Raw genomic sequence first — 18,560 nt, 5'->3', positions numbered from 1 at the left:
GTTTTTTTTTTTTACCGGGCGCTGACGACACCGGATCCGCTGAGTGCAGAAAGTATTAATAAAGCAAAATGACGATTGGACAAAATGTCGGATTCGCCCCCCCCGTTGCTATATCTTAGGTGACTAATTCAGCTTGTTTAAGTTGTGGAGCAGATGATGTTTTGACATATTGCTTGGCATTAGTTTACTTAAATGTGTACATATATGATTTTTTTAAACCGTGAATATAGTTATTCTCCACTTTATAATCTGTATGTCAACTTTCTGACATTATGTTTACATATGAGTTATTCAGATGTGACACATGATGAAAGCACTGAACAAAAATGCTCAAAATGTTGCCATAATAGGCCCAATGGCAGTATACATTATCAGTATGCAAGTAATATTTATTTGTTAATCTTTGTAGGACAGGGTTTGTTCAAAATTGAATGCAATATGCCATTTTAATAGAAACATTTGCCCACCATGCTGTCATTTGTGGCAAGAATCTTTTCATTAGAGCCAGAATGTCTTCTGCACTTAAATGGTGTATAATGATAGTCTTGCTGAATACAGCTCAGTTACAAATGGAAACCAGCAGGTAGTCACTAGAATTTTGAAGGATTTTTATTTACTCACAAAATATTAATAATGTGCACAAGTTTATGCACAATAGATAATCAGGTTCTAGTATTACGCTGTTTTCTTCCCTAGGGACAGGTGTACTGGGAGAAATATAACAATGTCACATCTACTCGTTTGAACACAACTGACTTGCCAGATCAGTATAAATTTGCTGTTTCCCTTGAAACATGCACTGAAAATACAGATCATAGAAGAAGCACTGGACTGCATTGGGAAGAGTGCATATACATCAAAGATGAAAGTGAGTAGCAATACTTATACAACTTTTCTTATGGAAATGATTGAATCAGGTTGCATATTAGAAATCAGTAATGCATAAAGGACATTCCCAAATTCCACCTCAGACAGGGAGGAACAGAAGGTACTGATCTACAAAAAGCCAGAAGTCTCAATCACTGCACCATCCATATTTAATTTAAGCATATGGTATGCCTTCCACCACCCATTAATTTTTGGAACATTCTCTGTATGTTTGTAAGAAGACAAATGTCAATAAAAGATAAACTGTTTTATTGTTAGAACACTCAACTCTATCTCATTATAATACACATTATTATAACATTATTAAAACATAATTATTTGACAAAATTAAATGCACAAGTACCATAAAATGAAATATATATTTAATTTCAAATATATAAAAAAAATTAAATTGTCACAAAACATTTTGCTACCATCCTGTTTATTTCTCCTACCCCCTCTGGGTACCACATACATGTAGTTGTAGTAGGGACTTTTAATATGATTTAACTGTTTTCCAATTTTCTTGTCTTGTACATAGTCATGTTGAATAGAATCCACATTTCAAGAAATGTTCTGCTTCTGCAGTCCAAAACAATACAAGCAGAATCTTTACAGCACACTCACTCCATGGACATTAATCATTTGGTTTAACAGGTCTAGCTCTATGGTCTATATAAGAGAGAACATGAGGCATTTGTGCTTTTGCACTCTCACAAGATGTTTAAAGAAAGAGATAATAAATGATAGGGTTACATAACCCACAATTGAATCTGATAAAAAAAGATAGCTGCCTAGATCTAATACCCTGTAGCAAATCTGCCATCTCTTTAACCCTGCCAACACCAGGGATAGCTATCATACATTCACTGAGATGTATTTATTAACCGTCTTCATGTTAAACACACGAACCCGCGAGCATATAAATTAGAGAGGCAAACTATGTCAGGCAGGTATAAAATGGTTGTTATTTCGTAAAATATAAAAAATTACAATTGTCTTCAAGTATATGATTACAAAATTATCGATGTCGTGACAAAGTTTTCCTGATGGAAGAGTACTCATCAGAAAAAAGATTTTTTGCTCTCACTAAATATTGAGTAATCGTTGATATGTTCGGCTATGGTATACCCTGGCTGAAATTTAGGACCAACTGAAAAATGACCAAATGTCATATGTCTAGACCTAACCTTATGTTTTGTATTGGTGAAATTGGTGCCAGACTGGTGAAAAGAAAACAATATGTTTTATCATTGGTATGGTTGTAACCATAAAAATATAGGGTATTTTCCAAAATGTTTTTGTATAATTAGAAAGACCATGACAAGTTTGAATTCCATATGATGATCCCAAAGTATATGTAGTAAATAAAGGTTGCTATTTGCAACAGATATTCACTTGTAAGTCAAATCCAACTGTAAAAGACATAGACACTGATCTGCCATTGCATAATGCACCAGGAGATTTGGGTCTATATTGTTTGTTCTACTGATTACACTTAGCAAACTGCATAGACCTAGATCTGTCAGTGCACAATGCAACAGCAGATCTGGGTCTTTGCTGTTTGCATATGGATGCGACTTATAAGTGAATACAGACAGGATATCATGTCAGATTTATTTTCAGTATTAAAAATCAAATGAAAAAAATATCAGATGTTCGTGACATCAAGCTTAATGACATGATCCATAGCATCACAAGTGCATATCTATACCACATGGCTTTCTCACACAGGCAAAGTGTGTCATGCATGGCTTTGTCACGCAGGCAAACTGTGTCACACAGCTTTCTCACGTAGGCAAACTATGTCACACATGAGAATGAAAAAACATCATACTGCAATAAGAACTTCTGCATCGATGCTATGAAATAAAATAAGTATGTAACGAAAGTAAAGATTTAAATTTTTATGAGTAATTTATGACTGTTGACAGGTAAAACTGGGGTACAGTTTATTATTGTCATAGGAATGAGGTCTTTATCATAAACAAATGCTCTTATTATCATTTCACAACTTCTATAGACCTAAATGTTGTTGGAGGTGGTGTTGGCTTAACACCATTTTCAGCACATGGTAAGCTAAACATGACAGCTAGTATATCTGTTGGAGGATCAACCCAGGAACAAAACCCTTGGAAGAACCACTGACCCATAGGAAGCTATTAGTAAGCTTTCTCATGTGCCCACTTTGGTCAAGCCAAGGACTTGAACCCACACAGACAGTAGTGAGATAAAAGTGATCAGTAATGACAAGTGCCTTAAACCACTCAGCCACCCAGAGCCCTGCCATAAATAATCTTGTTTAGGTTTTATTTTGTAATCTGTCTGGGGATTTTTGTCAGTCAACCAATACCAAAGTTTCTTTATCAACTTAGTTTTAATTATTACATGATATTTTGTAATAGTTTTTGACTACCAGGTAGTTATTTAAGTCTAAATCTGTTTTAACTGTGCATCTATAGTGGCGTGTATTTTGTTTATTGTTTATACTATGCTTTTAAATGATTATTGACAAAGAATTTAAACCATTTTCCAGTAAATTATTTTATATTTTGGTCATGGACGGAGCAGATATAAGTTTCTGCCAAGAAATGTTAATTTTACAAGTATCTGTTCAGAAACAATAAATAAAGAAAGGAAGCAATTAAATCCAGTAATCCTGTTGCCATATTTTCTCGGATACCAACAGAGCCATGGATATCACCAGAACTGTCATTGATCTCAACTTCGGAGGACAAGACCTTATCAGTCCGTTGGAAGATACTGCCCTGTCAGTCTGGTTCTCCATTCATCATCAAGTACACAGTCTACTACTGCAAGACTCAGGAGAAGAAGAAATGTAAAGGTTGGTTTAGGCTTGTGTTGTATGAATTGTTCTTTTTCTGTCTTTATGTACTACATTGTTAACAGAGAAACTGCATTGCATGTGTGTAATCCTGACAGGACCCTTGGAAGAAGATAAGTAGAACCTTTATGTGCCTAGTTTTTGTAAATAATCTATCTTTCTTTTACTTCATTGGTACCTACCAACTTAATCAGTGGTCTTATAATCTTTTGCACATATCTCTTAGCCAGTACCATAAACCATAATGAAAACTCTTGATATCTACATTTTATATAATTGACTATATTGTGAAGTTAATAATTAGAGCACAGAATAATTAAAGGAGGACATTTTAATTGTTATTAGAACCAGTACCAAGACCCACAGTTATCTAAAACCTCTCACATGTTGAACACAGATGTGAAGAAACTTGCAATAACAGGTTGAAATTATTCAGCTTGAATAAATCAAGTCACACACGAGTCCAATACAAGAAAATAGGCATTTTGCTGAAACAGTGCACAACAAGTATGTGATTGAAATATTTGTGACTTTTTTCCTTCATAAACTGCATGCTTATCACATCCTATAATCATGAAACTGTCTGTGCTTAAACATTTTGATAGAGAACTCCAAATAACATTTAATAAGAAGTAATTGGGAAGTAATGACAAGTAACCAGGTAGTAAAACATTTACTCAAATCGAGTAAAAATACATTACTTATTAATTTGCTTTTAGTGTGATCAATAATCTGGATTCATATGTGTAGGAATTCATGCTTGGTTTCTTTGCTTCAAATTAAGATTGCAATATCCAATGTAAGAACATTCATGCATTATTTGATATTGATCGATAACTACACTTACACTGATGAAGAATGGCATAAATTGTAGTAAAAGTGCATACAATAAATGTTTCTTAGGATATCTTTGACACATTATTATTATTAGTAGTAGTAGTAGCAGTAGTAGTAGTAGTAGAATTAGTATTATCCTCATGGTTTGGTGTCAGGGATACTGTGATAAAGTTGATCAGTCCTCTTATCTATCCATATGTTTTGGTGTTGGGGATACTGTGATAATGTTGATCAGTCCTCTTATCTATCCATATGTTTTGGTGTTGGGGATATTGTGATGGCATCGATTGGCCCTCCCATTCATCCATTCATATGTTTAGATATTAAGGGTCTTGAATAACATTGATCAGTCTTCCCATCCATCTTTTTTATGTTGAGGATACTATGATAGCATCAATGTGTACTCCCATCCATCCATGTTTAAGTTTAGGATACTGTGATAGCATCAATAGGTCCTCCTATTCATCCATGTTTTGATGTTGAGGATATGGTGATAGCACTGATAGGTTCTCCCATCCATCCATATATGCTGATGTTGTGATAACATTAATCAGTCCTCCCATCCATTTTGATGTTCAAGATATTGTTGTTGTTGTTGTTGTTGTGGGGTTTAACGCCATTTTTCAGCACGATAGGCTATACATGGCAGCCAGTATTAATGGTAGAGGAAGAACCCGGAAAACCCCGGAAAGAACCACCGACCCACGAGAAGCTACTGGCAAGCTTTCTCACATGCCCACACAAGATATTGTAATAAAGTTGATAGTTCCTCCCACTAAATGATATATTTTGGTGTTGGGGATATTGTGTTAGTGTCAATCAGTCATCCCATGCATCCATTCACAATGAAGTGCAAGAAGTGTATACCATTTAAGGTTATGGTGGATGGACACAGAATATCTACATATACAATTGCTCATTGTCACATATGTGGGTTATGGCCAGAAATTTTGAGAAGCAGCTCAAAGGATAGTACAATGCCCTAATTATTGATTACTGGTAGTCTCTTGGAAGAGTTCAAGATGCCCTCTCAACCCACTGTGAAGATACAGACACTGCACCAGAACATACTGTAAATATAAACATAGTAGAATTGTTAGTCTCGCGGAGATGTCCTCGCTACCACCACTCCATGAAGATGCAAAACCCACACCAGATTATACAATATTAAATAGACTAGAATCATTGATTAGTCTCATCGATGATGTTGAGATGCCCTCTCCACTTTCCCCCATGAAGATACAAAAACAATGCCAGAACATCGGTACAGTAGAAACCACAGGTGATTCTAATTTAAAATTGGAATTAAATTATACAAACAAATGACTCAAAAAGCATTGCCTTCAATGTGTTAATGAGTAGAAATGACAATTTTATATTGTGGTCATACTGGGAATAAACCTAGGACCCTGCCTTAGAGGCAAGAGGACTAGCAAATAGGATCTCCTGTGGTATGTGAGAATTCAGTCAAACTTGTCATCTGCCTGTGAGCTGTGAGCATATATGTTGCAAGCAACATTTATCCTATCCACGCATGAAAATATAAAGGAAGACGGCAGACACGAAGGTTTGCAAGTTAACCAATACTGCTAGCCTGCCAAAATGGCCAAGCTGTACCAGAGAGCCAGAACACAAGGTATAATATCATCTTTTGTACACCTATGCAACTGCTGACCTACTGGTCAAGCTATGTGAACAAGCTACTTGTTTTAATTACAGAGGTCAGGAGTCTGTTATTTCCAACAGTTCGCCAGCCAGCCAACTGATCAATTTGATTGCTGTCCCTATGAAATTCATGATGAACTGACATTACTTATTGAGCTGTCCAGCAGAGGCTTACCAGCTGTGCTGGTCTAGCATTCTATAATGTGATTGAGCTGTTCAGTGGAGGCTTACCAGCTGTGCTGGTCTAGCATTCTGTAGTGCAATTGAGCTGTTCAGTGGAGGCTTACCAGCTGTGCTGGTCTAGCATTCTATAATGTGATTGAGCTGTCCAGCGGAGGCTTACCAGCTGTGCTGGTCTAGCATTCTATAATGCGACTGAGCTGTCCAGTGGAGGCTTACCAGCTGTGCTGGTCTAGCATTCTATTATGCGATTGCTGCTGATCGCATATCATATGGACAAAATGATGATCCATGCTGATGATACTTCATCATCATCACGACATGGAGGGCGGTATCCCTGAACTCTGGATGCACAGGAGTGAGACAGTCCTCATTTGTATGAAGGGGATGAAACAGAAAGGCCAGAACATGTGATCCAACAACTGAATGGAGAGCTGAATTTAGTTAAGGCAGTAACAGAAGAAATCAATAGGACTTTAAATTTGTCTCCACTGGAATGCTTTCCTCCACCTCGCATTTATTCTATCTTTCAGTATGATGTGTTAGGTGTGTGATCAATCTTGAGATGCCCAATGTACACTTCTACATACAGATTCATAAGGCATCATGCAAACTACCTTATCATTGCATACTTGGGGGTAGTATACTTTTTCCACACTCTTCAATTCAGCCCCTGTCGAAGCCCTTGGGCCTTCTTTAAGAGTTCTGCACATCCACAACAAAGATGGCGATGTTCCAGGATGACACACCACCAAAACATTTGGTAAGGTGGGTCTCAGATCATGACATGAACAAGGAAACTTCCTTAATTATGTGGTGGATAATAAGCCTAGAGAAGATGTACTTTATCCCTTCTCAACACTTTATTCATGTACATATGGAACCCTAAATATATATCAACTTGCTGTATTGCATGCACACTCATCATGTATCTGAGAAGGTATGCTGTAAGATGCTGACGTGGACCATCATCAATACATTAGACCACATCATATTCCAGCTCAGTACCTACTCCATGCAGATGGCAGCATTCCTGGATGACATACTACAAAAAACATGTGGGAAGTATGGTTTTGGTTAATAACATTAACAACCTTATTTCCTTCATTTATATTTCAAGGTGCATAATCAATGTAGAGAAGTTGAACCTTATCCCTTCTCGTCATTTTGCCCATCTAGGTATGGAACTCTTCATACATGTTAACTTGGCATTTTTCTCTGAAACGCATCAACAGTATGGCATCAGCAAGACATTGTTAGACAAGGAAGTTTCTTACAGCTCTTTAGCCTACTCGGTGCAATGGTGGGTCTGTAACAATGCCATTTTTTCTGGTTGGGGAGCACACTTACATGAATTTGTAATGATCAGTGGCAAGTGGAAGGCTCTTCATATGAACCTCTTGGAAATGAAAGCCATTCTCAGTGCCTTCAAAACACAGTCCTGATAATGTCTAACAAATTGGTTGTGGTGACATTTCTTGAAAAATGGGGTAAATATCATGGGACCTTTGCCTTACTGTATTGGAATATTACTTCATCTGGAATTTATCATAATATTACTCTTCAATTTTATTACTAATTTGTTTTGTATCAATAAATTATATTTTTATTCTTCTCTTACCATATTTTTAATGTTGTCTCACCATAAACCATTGAAAATAGCAAATTCATTCCTGGGTCAAAGGTTGTGCTTTAATGAACGGAGCATGGTCACTGTATGACTGCTGCTACCACTGGTACAATAAGACTGAGTTCCTCTTTTTAGCATGGCCATGTAATGCAAACTGAAGCTAGAGATGGTAGACTGGGCAAGCTAGTCAGCTGTCTCCACCATAGGCAGTCACGGTCATGTGCTAAATAAGTGAGAGAATGCAATAAAGAAGTGGGGGAATGCATATTACTCAGATGCAGAAGGGGTTGGAATGAGGAGTGCAAAAAGTAATGGAACATGCAAAATAAGTTTGGGGATGCTGTTCCAATGTTTTCCCACAGCACTGCACCCCTGACCTCAGGGATCTCCTTCAAACATATGCAAACTGTCTCTTGTTGTGACAATCTAACATTAGAAGTTCATCCTTTTAGTAGAGCAATTATGCTCCTATTGGGTGATAGGGTAGAGGTAGAATGTTCAGCACTTCCTCCTCCTCTTACCTATTCTCCTAATGTCAGTGTGATCAGGTAAAGTCTTTGATGGAGAAAGCAAATAATTTAGTAAATTAGGTTTCTCCATTAATATATACATTATCACAATACTAAAAATCCCTCATGCCCTTCCTCATATTGCAAGCATCCTGTTATAGATTTCACTCAATTTAAAACTGGTTACATATAGATATAACAAAAGCCACCTAGCAAATAGAAAGGACAGTTACATATAGATATAACAATAGCCACCTAGCAAATAGAAAGGACAGTTACATATAGATATAACAATAGCCACCTAGCAAATAGAAAGGGCAGTTAATCTGTAAGAGTTGCATCCTTTCAACTTTATGATCTAGACATTTTTAGGGAAGGCTAGAATCAAATGAAGGAGAGCAAGGTATCCTAATCATAATGCGACCAGAGGTGAGTATTATTAAAGAAACACTTTACAAAAACAATTTTACTTCCACACAATAACTTCATTTCTACATCACTTACCTCAATCTTACTGTGTCTATGGCTTGCATTTCAGGCAAGGAAGAATCGTATTGACTTTTGGGGTCAAATGTCCAGGCGACTGAATGACTTACTTTCACTAAGGAAAACTGCTTATCAGCCAAGTTATCATGAACCTTTCCATTGATGAAACATGGAATTAGTTGAATTGCCAGCATTTCATTTCATCATTTAGAGTTATAGCTCCTGAATGCCCGTTTTCTCCAACTTCGCTTTTCCAACATTAGTTCTTTTATGTAAGATCTGCCTTAGCAAATTATGATGAGCTGGGCAATGTGTGTTGCACCCATCACTATTGGTTCTGGTGTACTCAGATGATCAGATATTCTATCATATCTTCTAGTGTATTTAGATGAATATTCTATCGTATCCTCTAGTGTATTTGATGAACAGATATTCTGTCATGCACTCTAGTATATTTAGGTGAATAGATATTCTATCATATCCTCTAGTGTGTTTGATGAATAGATATTCTGTCATGCACTCTAGTATATTTAGGTGAATAGATATTCTATATCAGATATTCTATTATATTCTCTAGTGTATTTAGATGAAAAAATATTATTTCATACCCTCTAGTGTTTTCACATGAATAGGTCCTCAGTAGTGAATGGGGTGAGATTAGCGACAATGGGAATTAGCATTAAAAACACCCCTTGGGTAAGATTAGCGACAATGGAAATTTAACATTAACCACCCTGGGTAAGATTAGCGACAATGGAAATTTAACATGGGCAAAAAACCCTGGGTAAGATTAGTGACAATGAAATTTAACATTGGAGAAAGGAAAAAAAAGGAAATATCCATTTTAGCGACAAAGGCATTCGAACAATGGAAAAAAAAATATTGATTCTAGGGACAAAGGCAATTGAACATGGGGAATAGAGTTTGGGTCTGTCTAGGGACAAGGGGAATTGAACATAGGAATAGAGTTTGGGTTTGTCTAGGGACAAAAGGGAATTGAACATGTTAGAAAAAAAAAAAAACTACTTTAGGGACAAGGGGAATTGAACATGGGATTTTTTTTAAAAAAAAATTTTAAAAAAGGGGTAGGCAATCGAAAGGCTATCTCTTTTTGAGAAATGTGGGTGGCCCTGAAAAGGGCCTTTGGTTTTCTTCTTCTTCTAATTTCTTCTATTTCTCCACCAACTTCTTATTTTCTCTCCTACACTCTTTCTCTTCTTTTCTTTCTTTTCTTCCTTCTTTTTCTCTTCTTTCTGCTTCTCCTCCTCTTCTTTCTTCCTCTTATCATTTTCTTCTTCCTTTTCAATTTTCTCGTTCCATACTCTCATCCTTATCCTTTCCTCTTCATCCTCCTTCTCCTCCTTTATTTCTTTCATCACAGCACTTATCATTTCCTTTACTTTTCTTAAGGGGGCCCCGAGTGGTCGAGTGGTCTAAAGCGCTCTTCGTTACGGATCACTGCCATCTCACCTCTGTCTGCGGCAGTTCGAGTCTAAGATTCAGCCAATGTGGGTATGTGAGAAAGCTTGCCAGTAGCTTCTCGTGGGTCGGTGGTTCTTTCCGGTGTTTTCTCGGGTTCTTCCTCCACCATTAATACTGGCCGCCATGTATAGCCTATCATGTGCTGCAAAATGGTGTTAAACCCCACAACAACAACAACAACAACAACTTTTCTTAAGTTGTTAATTTCCATCTTCACTCTATGTGGGCTATAAGAATAGTGATCCTCGTTTAACCTCACTAACATTTGCTCCATCATACCTAAATTGTCCAGGACGTCTTGCAATGTTTTCATTTTATCGAGCTGGTTCGAAGCCATCTTCTTTTTTTATTCTTTGTAGAATGGTTTGAACGACGAATACTGTGGGTTCTTATAGTGAAAGCGCGGACGTGAAGGAAAACATCCCCTACTTTCTCATTTCATATAATATACTATTCACATAAGTGAATCAGCAATAAACTAACACCAAATCTACTATCCACACAATCGTACGTGATCGGTTACAAAACCCAAACTATACTCTCCACATACGCTAAGAAACAATAAACAAACCCTAAATCTACTATTTACACATGCAAATCATTAAAACAAAATCCATAATCTACTATCCACACAATCGTACGTGAGCGGTTACAAAACCCAAACTATACTCTCCACATATGCTAAGAAACAATAAACAAAATCCATAATCTACTATCCACACAATCGTACGTGAGCGGTTACAAAACCCAAACTATACTCTCCACATACGCTAAGAAACAATAAACGAACCCCTTATCTACTATTCACAAAAACATACCTTAGCTCTTACAAACACAAACACACAAACACATACCCTCACACTAAAAAGAGTCAGTGTTTATATTCACACTACTCTACCTACACACATTGGCAAATTGATGGTTATTTCTTTTCTAGAGTATTGGGTAGCCCTGAAAAGGGCTGTTGGCTTTTTTTTGAACTCCAGATGCACCTATCTAATGCTGGCACCTTCCTGGCCTGGCACCACACACGCATCTTCTTCCCCAGTCTCCTTTCACCTTTCTTCTTGGGAGTGCAGAGGCGGGATATGTGGCTTCAGAATCCCAATTTTCTGTCTCTGGGATTCTGAAATTTCCTCTCTCCTCTTCTTTGTTTCTTCTCTCCTCCTCTTCTTTTTTTCTTCTTTCCTCCTCCTCTTTCATCCTTGCTTCTTTGACAATGGCCTCCGCCAGTTCATTTAGTATGCGCCTGGCATATTCCAGGTGCATCTGGAGTTCTAGCAGTTTCACAGTTCTGGTATTCATTGTTTTGTCAACGAATGAACAGGGTAGCTAGACTGCCCAGCGAGTTTCAATTTATAGTGAAAGCGCGGATGTGAAGGAAAACATCTCCCTAAAAACATAAAATTGATCTTACCTAGATCATGACCAAACAATGCGCGGACCTAAAAGAAACACTCACCCACTTTTTTATACTGCTCATCACTATTCTAAAAAAAGTTTTCATTAATCACTTCAATATACTATCCACATACTCAAAGTAATCCAACCCCAAATCTACTCTCCCCACACCTCAAACACCAAAAAAAAAAGACATGATCTTAATCTACTATTCACACCAACGTACGTGAGCACTTACAAACCCACAATCCTTTACACAAACACATACCCTCACACTAAAAAGAGTCAGTGTTTATATTCACACTACTCTACCTACACACATTGGCAAATCGATCGTTATTTCTTTTCTAGAGTATTGGGGTAGCCCTGAAAAGGGCTGGTTTTTTTTGTTTTTTTTTTGTTTGCTATGGCAATCTTTTAGTTTCTAAGAATGCGATGTCCTCTGAGGATAGACTTTCTGGTGATAGGTCTGCTTCTTCGGAAAGAGAAGAAGAACTCTTTGGTGTCGGTACGACAATCGACAAAGCCTCTGTCAGGTTCAGGTTGCTGCTGCTGCTGTTGCTGTTGCTGTTGTTGTTGCTGTTGCTGCTGCTGTCTCTGAAGTCTGTACTTCTCTGTCCATTCTTCTTTCTTCCTGTTCACTTCTTCTCTGAAGAGCTCTTCTATCAGGTCTTCAGTGACTTTTAGCATTCTCACATTCTCTGTTTCTTCTGGCTTCGGTATCAGACTGTGTCTAACCCTGTGCAAATTCACGTAGGCTTCGTTTAGCTTAGCTAGTTTGGAGCACATCTTCGTAGGAGGATGAGTCGACAATGGATGGTTAGACTGGAAACTGCCCCGGTTCTTAAAGTCAAAGTGCGGACGTGAAGGAAAACATCCCTCTGCAGTTTTCGAGCCGCAACGTTCAATGAGTGTCATGAGAGGGATAGTAAGAAGCCAAAGAGCATAAATCAACATTCTTATAGCCAAACAAACCACAAAGGCATTTTTTTCAAAACACAAAATTTTTTATTCAAAATCACTTAACATTAACCAACAACTCTAACATTTTTTAACAATAATCCAACAATATAACATCAAACATTTTTTTCAAATGACAAACATTTTTTTTCAATTTACACTCTACTTTAAACAGGGTTGGGAATGTTGTGAATGAAATTGTGATTTCCACTGTTGCAAGTCATTGAGTCATGGATGGACACTACGTTTCCTAGCTGAAGACAATGAAATAAGCATACTAGTCACAAAATCAACAATTTACTTTCTCATCGTTTCTAGAAAAATCACGATCAAAATAAGTCACTAAATGTTCTTTTGCTGATAATAAGTGATCAATTTCGATCTCGACTTTCTCTTTGAATTTGTCAAAGAGGGCTTTGATGTAATGGATGTCTCGAGTCGTTAATGGAGGACAGAAATGTTCACGCAAGTCTTTATACCACCAACGTAACATGTCTTTTTTAAACAGACTCCAAGCTTTGTCCAGATATTCGTTGAATTTTTCTTCTTGACTGATGTTTTGAAATCCATAGTAATCATGCTTCATCCATATCGTAATTGTGTCTGCCAGGTATGTAGCACAGTAGGAGACCAATTGCTGTTCTTGTTCTGGACATCTCGACTTGATCACGATGTCCTTTTCGTCTTTGTGTTGGGATTCTCCTTCCATGGTCTCCTCACATTCCATCTTCAAAGCTTCTCCACTAGGTAAAGAGGGAGAACAGTCTTCCATAGCTTCTAATAGTCTAGAATGACTTCTCTCAAACTGTTGATTTCTATCGTATTATCGAATTCTGCATACAGGATGACGTTCACTGTCTCTTTCAGTGGGTCTGTAAACTGAAGTTCCACACGAATCTGGCCGGATTTTATAGGGTGAAAATGTCCCTCGTCGCTGCCTTGGTCTGGAGTGAAATCAAATGCCCACAAAGCATAACCTCCTGCATAATCCTCGTACGTAATGCCGTGACTGGTGTTGGTCCCTAACTGTCCGGTGGCTTCGTACAGGAACAAGTACGATTTCAAGTAATTCATCTTTGTGGGATCAAAGTCAGGTTCGAAAGGTCGGGTACACAAGGTCTTGCCATCGCGACTGACTTCGATTTTTTTCACGTTGAAGTGATGAAAGTTGAAAGGATTTTTAGTGAAGGCTCCGTTGAAGGCTTTATTCTCGACCATACCAAGGATTAAACGCTTGGGTAACTGTCCTTGAAACAGATGATCTTCGATCATGGATTGATGGTTAGCGGGAATGGTGAACGTTTTCACTTCCACGCGTCGTATGGGATACTTGGCGGTCATTCTGCTCAACGTTCGACTGATGTCGTTTCCCACTTTAGGTAACACTTCCACGCGTCGTACGTAGAGTTTGGCCTCCTCGATTTGGCTTTTGGGATTGCCAGCAGCAGTATCAGCCAACAAATGGAAAGCGGCACTGTTACGATTCAGTCTCAAGCGAACATTTACCCCGTTCAGCAAATATTTCTCTTGCAACCACATGTCCAAATGCAAATGATCCATCAGTTCTAAACTCTTCTTATTTAAGATTTTGCTTCGTCTTTCCACAAAGCCGTCATTGTCTTTATCTATTTCGTCAAACTCCTTCGCTTCATCAGGTTCCCATAGCACACAAGCATTGAGATGAGTATTCTTGGCATCTATTCCGTACGTCAAGAGATTTTCCAGGTAGGCACGATAAGGGTAAGTATCCATGCTGCTGCTGACCAGTTTGTTATTCAAGTACAAGTCCACTGAGCTGAACAAGGAATGCATGAAATTGTTGATGGGAGCTATATTCTCAGTGTCTTCTACTCCACCATCATCCTTATCTAGAACTTTGACTTTCAGGTACAAGTAACTGCTATTCAGATCGATGTAATCTTCGGGCTGTCCCTTGATTTCAAACTCGATGGGAGCAGAATCGGTCAATGAGGAGACGGGGTGAAATTCCACCCATTGGGATTCTTGCATGGTCATCATGGTGGGGGGCATGGCAAACAGATCCAGTTCCGACTTGGAACAGGCGCATGACTCTCGGTGCATCATTTTTTTTTTGTTGCTGTTTCTCAATTATCGAAAACGTCTAAGTTTCGAACGGTTCTTCTTTTCTTGGTCTTTCTAGCTTTAGACGTGTGAAGTCTGGTGAAAGGGTGTTTTCTTCGTCGTCTGTTTCTGCCTTGTCCTTGCTGAATGCCTGACTCGGTAGCGTGCAGGGCATTTATAGGTGTGTCACGTTGGCCCAAAAGGTCTTTACCCGTTTGTAGCAAGACATTTTTGCCTGCCCTCATGAAGGCTTCTTTGAGGTTTTGTTTGTCGATGATGACATTTTGGAGAAATTCTTTGCCTTGCGTCAGTGCCGCATCTTTCAAGGCGTGCAATCCGCGTGTCACCATCGGTTTCAACACCGGAGCCACCGAACGAAAAGCCGATTTCAACATATCTCCTAAACCGTGTCCTCGCTGTCGAGCAACCCCTCGGTACACTGGATACATGACTTACGAATCGTGAGAGAACCATTTTCGAAAATGGAGTTTCACCGTGACTTTTCCTTTGGTGAATGGAATATTTTGTCCCGAAGCTCCTTTTATAGCAATGTTGACCATGTCTAAATACAACTTGCTGACAGGCAAATAATGAGGATGTACAAATTCGCGGTGGACGTGGTAAGTGTTTCCACCTTCCTCATCAGTGGCCGTGGCAGAATTTACTTTGAAAGGAATGACACGCAGTAACGGCATGGAGGTGTGTCCCACCACGTTGTACTCCACCACATCGGAGTACACGAAGATCAAATTCAGTCCCTGGTTCAGTTCTACCGGGAAACGAAAATACCTTGCAAAATGCCCGTTGTTGTCAATCTCTGCTTTCTCTGTCTTTTTGGTCTTTTTATCCGTGACCAAATTGAGGTCTCCACCCAAAATGTCATACAATTCAGGGCAAAATTTAATACGTATACTTTTTTCCTCACTTTCAAATTTGATGAGTAGACGGTGAGACAGTTTGTGGTACTCAATGGTGACACGTTTTCTTAGTCCGGTCAGAACTTTGTCAAATGTTGCATAGAATTTGTCAGCGATGGCCTCCACCAGATGTTGACCACTAAAATAATGGTCTGAGTTAATTTTAAAGTGATAAACATAAAAAGGCGGAGAAGTGTCACTGCTGCTGCGGGGTAATGGGTCCTTCGCAAGAAATGATCTATGTAGAGGAGTGTTCGTCATGGTTTGCTGCACTGTTGGGTCCAGAATTTCGACGTCAAAAGTGTTTTGCAGTGATATTTTTGATTTGTGTTGGGTGAATCATTTCTACCAAAGCCACTTCCCAATGGGCTTCGTGATCTAATGGGATGGCCTGAGGTAATTTGGCCGTGTAACAGCACAACGTGTTGTGGGGAAACACATCCATGGAACTGTCACTGGGTAAGGTTAAGTAAAATTGGTTTTGGTGACTCATGATTCCAGAGTTCTGTGGCTGTCCGAGGGGTTACTGGACGTCAGAGGCGTGTCTCCGCCCAAAATGGGGTTGTGGTTGTGGTTGGAATGGTGACTGGCACTGGCACTGGACACAAGGTTCCTGTGGTTCCCGTTCGAGGAGAATTTCAGGGAGGGATTTGGAAGCAGGTAACCGATGCAACTGCTCAATAAAATGGTCCACAATTGTTTGTCTCCTTGTTGCAAACTCAAATTGGCAATGGCTGCCCCGATGACACAATACACCACGAAGATTTGGCAGAAAAAGACAATTTGCGTTTTAGGCACATGTTCTTTTGTAAATCTTGCACAGAAGAACTAGGTGAAGGAGTGGTCGACGTAGCTGCGTCTGTGTGAAAGGGCATGATGGTCACTTCTTTTTATAGTCGATGACTTGCGAAGCGTCGATCCAAGAATCAAAACTGGGTGGATATCCTTTCCAACGTACTTTGACTTCTTTGACACGTCGTTTGCCCACTTTACGGGTTCTGCGTTTGAGAATGCTTTCGATGTCGTACACGTCGTCTTCTTGTTTGGTGACACGTTGTAACTCGGGCAAATAAAACGTTCCTTTGAGCACTTCTCCGTTCATGTCTTCCAATTTATAGACGGCAGGATGGCGGCCATGCACTCGTCCAGTGACACGAAACAATTCGGTTGTCCAGTTAGGTAAGTAACCTTTGTCGAAAGTGCGTTTGGTTTTGCCAATACGCACCCAATCTCCTACGGCCAACTCTCCACTTTTCTTGGGGACAGCCCTCGTCGGGAACGTACCAAACAGGCGCTCAAACACCAACACTTCGTTGTCAGGAGTCACTTCTTGCGGGGCACGTCCGATGCTTCGATGGTAAGATTGGTTGTATGCTTGCACCAGGTGCAGTAAGATGTCGATGTACTTCAGAGTGTGGTGATGCGTAAAATATTTCCACATGCGTTCTTTCAAAGTGCGTTGAAAACGTTCCACGATGCTGGCTTTGGTTTCGGGATTCTCGGTGGTAAAAAATGAATGTCACGTTTCTTTAATTCTTTTTGGAAAGCTTGGTTCAGAAATTCGGTGCCTTTGTCCATTTGCCATCGAAGAGGGTGACGGCCACTTTGTTTCAACACTCGTTGCAGGGCTCGCACTAACTCGCTGCTCGATTTGGAAGTCAAGGGCACGACCCAGGAAAATTTGGAAAAGACATCGATGACACAAAACAAATATTTGTAGCCACGATTGTAGCTGGCCAAATGAGAGACATCGGCTAAATCGGCTTGCCATTGATGATCGACGCCTTCCACTCGGGTGCGACTTCTGGCAAACTTGCGTCGAATGGGTTTTTGAAAGTGTAGGTACCTTGTTCTTGTAACCATCGTTGCACTTGAGGTAAATGGAGACTTTTCAATCGAGTTTTGGCAACACGATACAATTTTTGAACTCCTGCGTAACCTGCAGGATGAGAGGGATCGTAGTAAATGCTGGCTAAGACTTTTTCCATTTTTTTTGTGTTTGTGTGTTAATAAGACACCCACTCTTGGAGGATGCTACTCTTTTTCTCTTGGGGTACTTTCTTGGATTGCAATGCTTTGCGTGTGCGACTGGCAATAGGTGTTGAAGAGGAGGATGTCTGAGCGGGGGATATCGGTTCTTGTTTCACTTCTGTCTTCACTTCTGTCTTCACTTTCTTTTTCTCTTGTGATGAAGAAGGGGTGGCCATCATCTTTTTAATCCATCCAATTCTGGAGATAGGTGGTGTTGTTAACTTGCGTACTTTTTCTGGTGGAGTTTGAAACCCTTCTTCTTCTTCTTCTCCTTTTTCTATCTTGGTCACTGGTAGTGGTGGTACTGGTACTGGTACTGGTGATGGTGCTGGACTTTTCATCAAGGTCTTAAAATCTTTTAGAGTGGGTAGAGCTGTTTCATCTAAAGCTTTCTGGTGAAAGAGTTGCAGTCGTTGCAAGAGTTGACCGTACTTTTGTGATTTTTCTGTTTCGGACAAATCTTGGAGATCCATCAATACTGCAATTCATGCTGTAACTGGGACATCTCGCTCAAATGGGGATTGGGAGGTAAATGCAGGGTGTGTTGTTCTTGCGAACGATGGTATTCCATCCATCGTTTGTAAGGCACTAAAGCTAGTTTTCGTCCTTCCATGGGGTTGTCAGGGGTCGATTCTGAGATCTTGGGACTTCCGAGGCCCTTTTTATCT

General features: G+C 39.3%; 1 protein-coding gene across 1 annotated transcript in view; it reads left to right on the top strand.

The window, feature by feature from the left end:
* Nucleotides 1-709: 709 nt before the first annotated feature.
* LOC149806395 (uncharacterized) overlaps nt 710-18,560 on the top strand; it is a 62,971-nt gene continuing 45,120 nt past the window's right edge. Inside the window, exons 1-2 of the mRNA XM_089952794.1 lie at nt 710-868; nt 3,557-3,712. The gene's annotated coding sequence lies outside the window, so the exon portion shown is untranslated. The remainder of the gene's footprint in view (nt 869-3,556; nt 3,713-18,560) is intronic.

Source organism: Sinohyriopsis cumingii, chromosome 1, assembly GCF_028554795.1.
Source record: "Sinohyriopsis cumingii isolate HCF-2022 chromosome 1, ASM2855479v2, whole genome shotgun sequence".
NCBI classification, from domain to species: domain Eukaryota; kingdom Metazoa; phylum Mollusca; class Bivalvia; order Unionida; family Unionidae; genus Sinohyriopsis; species Sinohyriopsis cumingii.
This window is presented reverse-complemented; position numbering and strand designations above follow the sequence as displayed.